Here is a 9,178-nt window from a genome sequence, read left to right on the forward strand (position 1 = left end):
CAGTGCGGTGCGCCTCACGTCTTCAAACTTGAAAAACGCATTCTGTCTGATGCAGGTATTTGGAAATCTAAGCAATTCTTTCCGCTGGCCATTCTCAAGTAAAGGGTTTGGACATTGACTGGTGCTCTTTTATATGAAAATTTTCTAGTGACCGATCACATCTAAAATTTTCAGTTGGCCAAAATGAATTTCTGTGAATTGATGCAACTTTATAGCCTAGAAATCTAGTGGTGCTCCCCTAGCTGCAGAAAATTTATTTTGCTGCGAGTGTAATCTAGCAACTCTTGGTAGACCTGAGAGCTGGAAAAACCTAACTCTGGTCAGGCCAATCACAGCGTTTGTAGAGTCGGTGGGCGGGATTAACATAATGACGGCACGTCACGGCAGAGTTGCGGAGGTTCTGCGTGCTACTCGTAAACAAAGAAGCTGATGCACAGCGGTCTTTTGACTCTGGAAGACTTGGAGTTAAGCTTTTCTTTGAGAAAAGAACAAAGAACGGCATGAAGTCATTCTTAAGAAAAGAAGATATGTTCGAAGTTTTGCCTACCGGATACGGCAAAAGTCTATCAACTAACGTTAGCTCGGCTTCACCTTCTTCTTTGCTCTGGTTGGTTGTGGCGCTCATGGCGCTATCCAATTGCATGCAGAGGGAATTTGTAAGACAACCATTTATCCCGGCCCTCGGATTGAGCCCTGTCAATGGTGAGTTTCCAGACCCAATATCTTGATGTGAGTCTGGCTTGTCAGGCTAGCAATTTTATTCACAGAAATTCAATTTGGCCAACTAAAAAATGTAGATGTTATCGGTCACTAGAAAATTTTCAATTGGAGACCTGATTTTTTTTTTTTACAGTGTGCTAATGATATTAATTAGGTGCCTTTTACGAGGCGTAGATCTGAACTTATTCAACTGCACACAATTTGAAAATCATTTGCGACTTATATAGGCTGAATCTGAAATTGCCCCTATACCCTCGAATATAGCATTATTTGAGGGGACAGCCGTTTGTAGTGGTGTCCGAAACCGTAGTGGATCTTATCGAGTGCACTCATTCTATCCCACATTGCACCGCAATAACGAGTGTACAGCCGATGTACACTTAACGGCTGTTTGAATTCGCTCACTCGTTTTCATTCACTCTTTAAAATGAACTGTATTAGTGGACTAACGTAGAGAATAGTGATTGAGGGTTTAGGGGGTGATTGCCATAGATATTCAACTTGTAATTCGTGCCTCTGTATGCAGTCTGATAATGGTGAGTGGAAATTTACTAGTAGGCTGATAAGGAGAAGTTATAACAACTTGGTTTTCAGAAACCGAGAAACACATCCTTGAAACTATCTTTTGCAGAAGCTAGATCTAGGTAGGAACAGAAGTGAAACATTAAACACTTTGATTACTTTTGCAAGCTTAATATAATAATGTATGTCCGTCTATATAGACACCACCCGGCCTACACTATAGGCGAGATTGAAGTCTGTTTGACAAGACATGACTGCATGAGAAGTGGGGAAGTGGAAGTAGGGAAGGGGAAGTGGGAAAGGGGAAGTGGGGTCAGCATGGAGAGAACTGATTCAGTGAAGGAAAAGGTCGAACTTTCACTTTTCCTTCGCTGAATCAGTTCTCTCCATGCTGACATCTGGTTAACCCCAGCAGTTCCCCATTCTATTAAACAGCTAATTCTTCTTTGCAGGAAAAAAGAGCAAACAGATTCTTCTTCAGGAAACAGCAGTAAACTCTAATATAGAGTATGGTGTATAATAAAATGGTAACAAATTATTTGTCTTTTACTAGAAACTAAAATAACTGTAATATGCCTGTTGAAATCCTCAATAACTATTCCAGCCTCAGGAGTCCAGTCATTGAGTCCTGAGCTCATTCAACAATTGTAAACTAGTCTATTAGAACTTGTCATAACTCAAAAAGAGGCATGCAAACTGTTTTGTTAATTTTCTGTTGAATCTAAACATTATTTTCCCAGAGTTTAATGTCTGACTAATGTTACTCCAGGTTTTTCTAGGAGTTTATCAATCTGCAATGAAGATTCACACTAACTTTTAGGAGGCTAGCAGTCTCTGCACATGCTACATCTTTTGCAGATATCTTTTGAACTCATTGGTGAGAGTGGCCCTCATTTATCAATCTTGCGTAGAAACGGGCGTATATGTTGGCGTAAGATTTTGCTTACACTCCTCTCACCGCCTGATTTATGAAGCTGTGCGCACGTCTGAAATCCAGGCGTACGCAAAACCTGCCCTTGATAAATGCCGTGGCTGAAAACGATCGTCATTAGAATAACACGCCCCTATACAGGGAGTGCAAAATTATTAGGCAAATTAGTATTTTGACCACATCATCCTCGTTATGCATGTTGTCTTACTCCAAGCTGTATAGGCTGGAAAGCCTACTACCAATTAAGCATATTAGGTAATGAGAAGGGGTGTGGTCTAATGACATCAACACCCTATATCAGGTGTGCATAATTATTAGGCAACTTCCTTTCCTTTGGCAAAATGGGTCAAAAGAAGGACTTGACAGGCTCAGAAAAGTCAAAAATAGTGAGATATATTTCAGAGGGATGCAGCAGTCTTAAAATAGCCAAGCTTCTGAAGCGTGATCATCGAACAATCAAGCGTTTCATTCAAAATAGTCAACAGGGTCGCAAGAAGCGTGTGGAAAAACCAAGGCGCAAAATAACTGCCCGTGAACTGAGAAAAGTCAAGCGTGCAGCTGCCAAGATGCCACTTGCCACCAGTTTGGCCATATTTCAGAGCTGCAACATCACTGGAGTGCCCAAAAGCACAAGGTGTGCAATACTCAGAGACATGGCCAAGGTAAGAAAGGCAGAAAGTCGACCACCACTGAACAAGACACACAAGCTGAAACGTCAAGACTGGGCCAAGAAATATCTCAAGACTGATTTTTCTAAGGTTTTATGGACTGATGAAATGAGAGTGAGTCTTGATGGGCCAGATGGATGGGCCCGTGGCTGGATTGGTAAAGGGCAGAGAGCTCCAGTCCGACTCAGACGCCAGCAAGGTGGAGGTGGAGTACTGGTTTGGGCTGGGATCATCAAAGATGAGCTTGTGGGGCCTTTTCGGGTTGAGGATGGAGTCAAGCTCAACTCCCAGTCCTACTGCCAGTTTCTGGAAGACACCTTCTTCAAGCAGTGGTACAGGAAGAAGTCTGCATCCTTCAAGAAAAACATGATTTTCATGCAGGACAATGCTCCATCACACGCGTCCAAGTACTCCACAGCGTGGCTGGCAAGAAAGGGTATAAAAGAAGAAAATCTAATGATATGGCCTCCTTGTTCACCTGATCTGAACCCCATTGAGAACCTGTGGTCCATCATCAAATGTGCGATTTACAAGGAGGGAAAACAGTACACCTCTCTGAACAGTGTCTGGGAGGCTGTGGTTGCTGCTGCACGCAATGTTGATGGTGAACAGATCAAAACACTGACAGAATCCATGGATGGCAGGCTTTTGAGTGTCCTTGCAAAGAAAGGTGGCTATATTGGTCACTGATTTGTTTTTGTTTGGTTTTTGAATGTCAGAAATGTATATTTGTGAATGTTGAGATGTTATATTGATTTCACTGGTAAAAAATAAATAATTGAAATGGGTATAAATTAGTTTTTTGTTAAGTTGCCTAATAATTATGCACAGTAATAGTCACCTGCAGACACAGATATCCCCCTAAAATAGCTAAAACTAAAAACTACTTCCAAAAATATTCAGCTTTGATATTAATGAGTTTTTTGTGTTCATTGAGAACATGGTTGTTGTTCAATAATAAAATTAATCCTCAAAAATACAACTTGCCTAATAATTCTGCACTCCCTGTATATTCAAGTCTCTGGCTGTTTCCGAGATCGCCCCCTATACCCTCATTCACTATTCCCTACATTAGTCCAAAAGAAGTGCGAAAAGAAGTGTGTAAGATTTATCCTGAACTCTGCTACGGAAACTAGCATGTAACCTCAATCAAACAATATAATAATCATCTTAAAAAGGATCATTTATACCTGTATGCATGATATTGGGCTGGACCAGTGCGGTTCGGAAGATGGATGGATGATTGATTCAGCTGTGGGCACTATTTGAGGGAACAGCCATTTAGTGGTGTCCGCAACCATAGTGGACGTTATTAAGTGCACTCATTCAATCCCACAATGCACCACAATAACGAGTTTGCAACCGATGTATGCTCGACGGCTAGAGAATACCCATAATGCACTGTGAGAGTCGCGCCGTGCATTGAATGAATTCCCGCGTTTCGCCAGGAGATGGCATCGACTCACACACTTTTTAAGACCAATGATAATGGGCCCACTCACTTGTATCGTCTCTAATTGAGCACGTCTGTTTACATACCCTGATAAACACTGATTACACGCGTTAGAAGCTTTATTTTCACTTTTCTAATATTTTCTTCATATTCATAGAAAATAAATTCCTTTCCGATCTGATATATAATGGAAAAAAGGATCAGTGCGAGTTTGGCAAAAGGGCGGATTCAAACCTCTGATCAATTTGCGTCATATCTTAACGCTATGCATCTTACCACTACGCTACTGCAGATGGTGAAAGTTGTGTATTCCATAGGTGTCTGATCCTCAACCAGACGTTTAAACAAGCCGATATATTTAAAGGGTAACTAAACCCTAAACCAACTTTTTTTAGTTAATGATCTGTAATACTGGGGCTTTATTAATGCTGTTCATTGATTCAAGTAAATGTTTTGACATTTGAGTATAAAGTGTTTTAATTCTATAAAATATGGTGTAAAACCGCCAAAGTGCTGCCCTCTTAAGGTTGAACGGTGGCTACTGCAGTTGAATTTTCCTATTGGACGTTGTGGTACATCGTGACGTAGGATGGTACCTCCAACGGCTCACTATCCGCGCCCCTGGCACGAGCTCACCACGCCCTCAGAAATGTTTCCCCCAATCACACGATGAGAACGGCTTCACTCCAGTATGAACTGTCATGTTACATGAAGTAAACATTATGAATGAAACTCACTTGACACTTGCTTTAACATTTTATTGAAGAAAATACGGTTAAATAATGCAGTTGTCAGTAGGCCTACACGTCAGGCTTTTCTTGCGATATTATTGCCGCCCGTCATGTGTACAGATAATTTTCATACATGAGACGCGCTTTCAAACCAAGCCTGTAGTGCTCCAGTCAGAAATTGAAGCTTTCGCGCCTCGATCGCCCCCCGGTGGCCGGTCCCAGTATAGCTCCTAAACCCCGCCTCTCCATGTATTTCAATGGGCGCGAGACACACTAAACTATTTAATTACACTTCAAATAATTGTTTCCTAAAGATGGTTTCTGTCATTTTAGGCAGTTTTTATTACAATAATTTCATTTCAAGTGTTCGTTTTTTAAATAAGTTTAGTTTTAGTGAGTTATTTGATGCTATAAAAACGGGGGTGTGACGTCATGATTGACAGCTGAGATTGACGGCTTCTCTGAGTGAAGTTGTCACTGAGGCACTAACGGACTTTTTTCTGGATTTTTGTGAGGAGATTGGAGCTTTAGCTTTCATTTCTACACTTCCATAACTGTTTATTTCACACCAACATAATTAATTATTCTGCATCTGTGAGAGTGTGGGCGGGCTTTTGATAATCGCGCCTCTACTTCCTGTTCTCTACTGCGCAACTCCGGTCCCGAGATCGCTACTGCGCAGACTCGGTCCCAAGATGTCAGCGCCGTGAGCGGGCCTATGAAAGCTTCAACTTTGGTCAGCGGAAGTCAATGGAGTCGCGTCGTCCATATTTTTTTACAGTCTATGTTTCAAACCCTGACACGCAAGTGGTTGCCGCGGACGCAGATAGATTAGGTCAGTTCTCTTGCGCGGCTGCTTCACTAGCATCGTCGGCATCGGGAGTTAACGCAGTTTGAGCAGCGGCTCGCATTGATAAGGCTCCGGGTTTGTGTCTGTTACAGACAATCCACCCTCCTCCACTTCAGGTGAAGGTAGGAGAATGACCGCTCTGTTGCAAAGCTGGCGTCACTCCAGTCATTCTCCATCTTTGCGACTCGCGAGTCTGACAGCTGTCAATCAACCCGTCACTGCGGGTCTCAGGTGCACGCCCTCCGCTCAGCCCCGCCCTCGGTTCGGCCCCTCTGTGTCCGCCGGGCTCTGCCCACTTTTCCAGCATTTTTTGAAAATTGCCAGTGGGTGGAGTTAAGCTCTGAGCGGGGGTTTAGTTACCCTTTAAATATATTTTTTGTAAATTGCATCTACTCCAGTAAAATGTTTCTGTTAAAGGACCCACCGACATGTTTTTGCTTCTGACGCCCATAATATAAATATTAGCCTACTATAAAGTATGAAATATATAGGCCTACTATACTATATATATATATATATATATATATATATATATATTATACTATATACACATATTATTGTTATTTTTTTAATTAAATGCTTATTAGTTACTTTATTATTCCCCTTTCCAAGTAAGTTCAGTGCCACATAAGTAAAGAGTTATAGGGTTAACTTTAAGCTTGTTGACTCGTTTTTAGAGTAGTGGAGTAATGGAGAATGAGGGTACATAGGGCGAATCGGACAGCGGTAAGTTAATTCATTCAGGGCGCGACTCTCTCAGTGCGTGAGAGTACACTACACCGTCTGGTTGAGTGGGAGAACGATTCAAAAGCATAAGGAGTTGTTTCTCGTTTGCTCTCGAAATGCTCTCGCGGGACTTTGCTGTCATCCGCCGATCGGGCATCGAACAAGCATATTCTCCAGCGAGTACATCTACTGTACACTCGTTATTGCGATGCATGGTGGGATTGAATGAGTGCACTCAAAAACGTCCACTATTGTTTCGGACACCACTACAAATGGATGTTCACTCAAATAGTGCCCTATTTAAGGGTATAGGGGGCGATTTCGAACTGTCTCCCCCACGCCCTCATTTTACGCCATGGACACACGGAAGACGGCAAAGAAGCTAAACTTCTCCGACGTGGAGATCGAGACCATCACCAGGGAAGTGGTAAAAAAAACTAAATTGTTTTATTTGGGAGTTTAAAGAGTGGGATTAAAGGCGCCCACAAAAAGGTGTACGGTGGAAATCCAGTTTAAATAGCTGTTTTGATGAGAAATTACCTATCACAATTCATTATTTTACAGCACATGTTTTGAAAAAATTTGCATTTAATTTCGTATCACGTCACATGTATAGAGTGCCGAAGTAATGACGTCACTTTGTAGGCCAAAACGCGGAAGTGAGTTAGCATTTTAGCCCTATGGGTTCCCTCGCCCTCTATGGGTTTTTTGAATGGGTTTTTGCTAAATCGCCTGAAATAAGGTCTGTGGTTAACAAAGCCTCTATATATTTTCACGTTTTAATCTATGACATAAAACACACTAGTTATAACCTGCTTGTGATTTTTTTAAGACTTTATTGTGTCTTAAAAACGATGGTTGCTAACAAGTTGCTAAAAGGGACTACATCCTTTGGCGGGGACTTTAGACGTCATCGTGACAAACAGGCAATCTCTCACTAGCCCGCGTTTCAGCCTTATGAAGAACTTATGTTGCGTGAATAAATCGCGCTATTCGCGCAAAGTTGTATGCTTGAACATTTGGAGTTTACTCTATTCACATGTTTGTCTCGTTGAGAAATGGCTGACATGGGCTGTGTTTACACGTCTTTTTGTGTTAAAATCTACTGTTAATGTGTGACAACTTAGTTTTAAGACTTTTTCAGTCGATAATGTAGTTGTTTAAAGCTCAAATCTGTGGTTTATTTATAAGAAGAGTGCCTATTTAAACATTTTATCTGGTGTTATCGGAGTTGTGAGCTCCAGTGAGTCAGCGGCGGTCAGCGCTTGTTTAGCCGGCGAGAGTTGACTTTCCTCGGCTAGTCCTTCTGCCGTCTGCCGCTGGCTCTGATGTCTCTGTGGCGTCTCCAGCTATAATTAGTCTTGTGGAGATTTAACGGCCCATATTTGCTCTCATGGATCTATAATTTGTTCCCTGGCAAATCGTTTAGGCTGAGGGCAAAGTGAAGTTTCATTACTTGTTTATTTTTAGGCTATAACTGTACGTTACCGTTGTTAGCCGACTAGCACTGACTTTGAATGTTTGACTGAATTGTTTGCTTTATTTCATGTGTAGCTTATTATACGTTTTGTATTATTGATCATACATAAACTTGCATTTAACAAAAAGAGACTGGGTTGTGTTTCATGTCATTTAATGTTATCACAGTGATAATCATATTGTCTGAAAAAAACATTAACAAAAGATAAATCTCAGAGAGGCACGCATAAACAAAATTAGTTTCTAACATTTTTGGAAAAAACGAATGGGCAATATTTCTCATGAAAAAGTGGATAAGTGTTCATACACAGCGCAGATCATAATGAGCGAGCGTGCTTTTAAATAAAGTTTGAGGAAGCTTGATGATGACGTTGATCCGCGACCATGGTGTGCTGTAGTCCGTTTATAGCCTACCGTTAGCATTTTATATCTGACGGCTTTATTTGGGCTTCAAAATGTATACATTTTGGATTAACTTGTAAAGATTATCTTGGTAGACAAAACGTGTAAGGGTCATTACTCTTTGTTGAACACAGATCTTATTTTTTGCGATTTTCCAAAAGTCTATGGGGAAAATGTTTGGCTTTTTGATCGAGGGAACCCATGCGCTGCTAACTTCCGGGTTGGCCTACAAAGTGACGTCATTACTTCGGCACTCTATTGGGGTGTACAATAGTGATGATGATGTGATGTGGAGTACCATTCATTCACATTAATAATTGCATGACAATTTGTAAGATTCTTATTATTATTATTATGATTTGTATTATTAATGATGCTTATTGTTATTTAGAAGAAGAATGTCGTTATTATTATTATTTATTTTATTTTTATTTAAAAGAAGAAGAATGTCATTTTTATTATTTTGTCAGTCTGAATTATTTTCAGTCCCGGTCCGTGCGCAGCTGCCGGGCCTGAAACGTCAGGTAAAGCGCACAGGCTCGCAACTGGAGGAATACATATGCCGACAAATCAAATGCTTTGGTAAAGTCACACAAATTAAACCTTGAAGTCCATGTTGCACAAAAATAAACACTGAAGTTTATAATTACTATAGCCTTATTTGCACGGGATTAGTATTATGTGGGGACCTCTGGT

Source organism: Gobio gobio, assembly GCF_949357685.1.
Source record: "Gobio gobio genome assembly, chromosome: 6".
Taxonomy (NCBI): Eukaryota; Metazoa; Chordata; class Actinopteri; order Cypriniformes; family Gobionidae; genus Gobio; species Gobio gobio.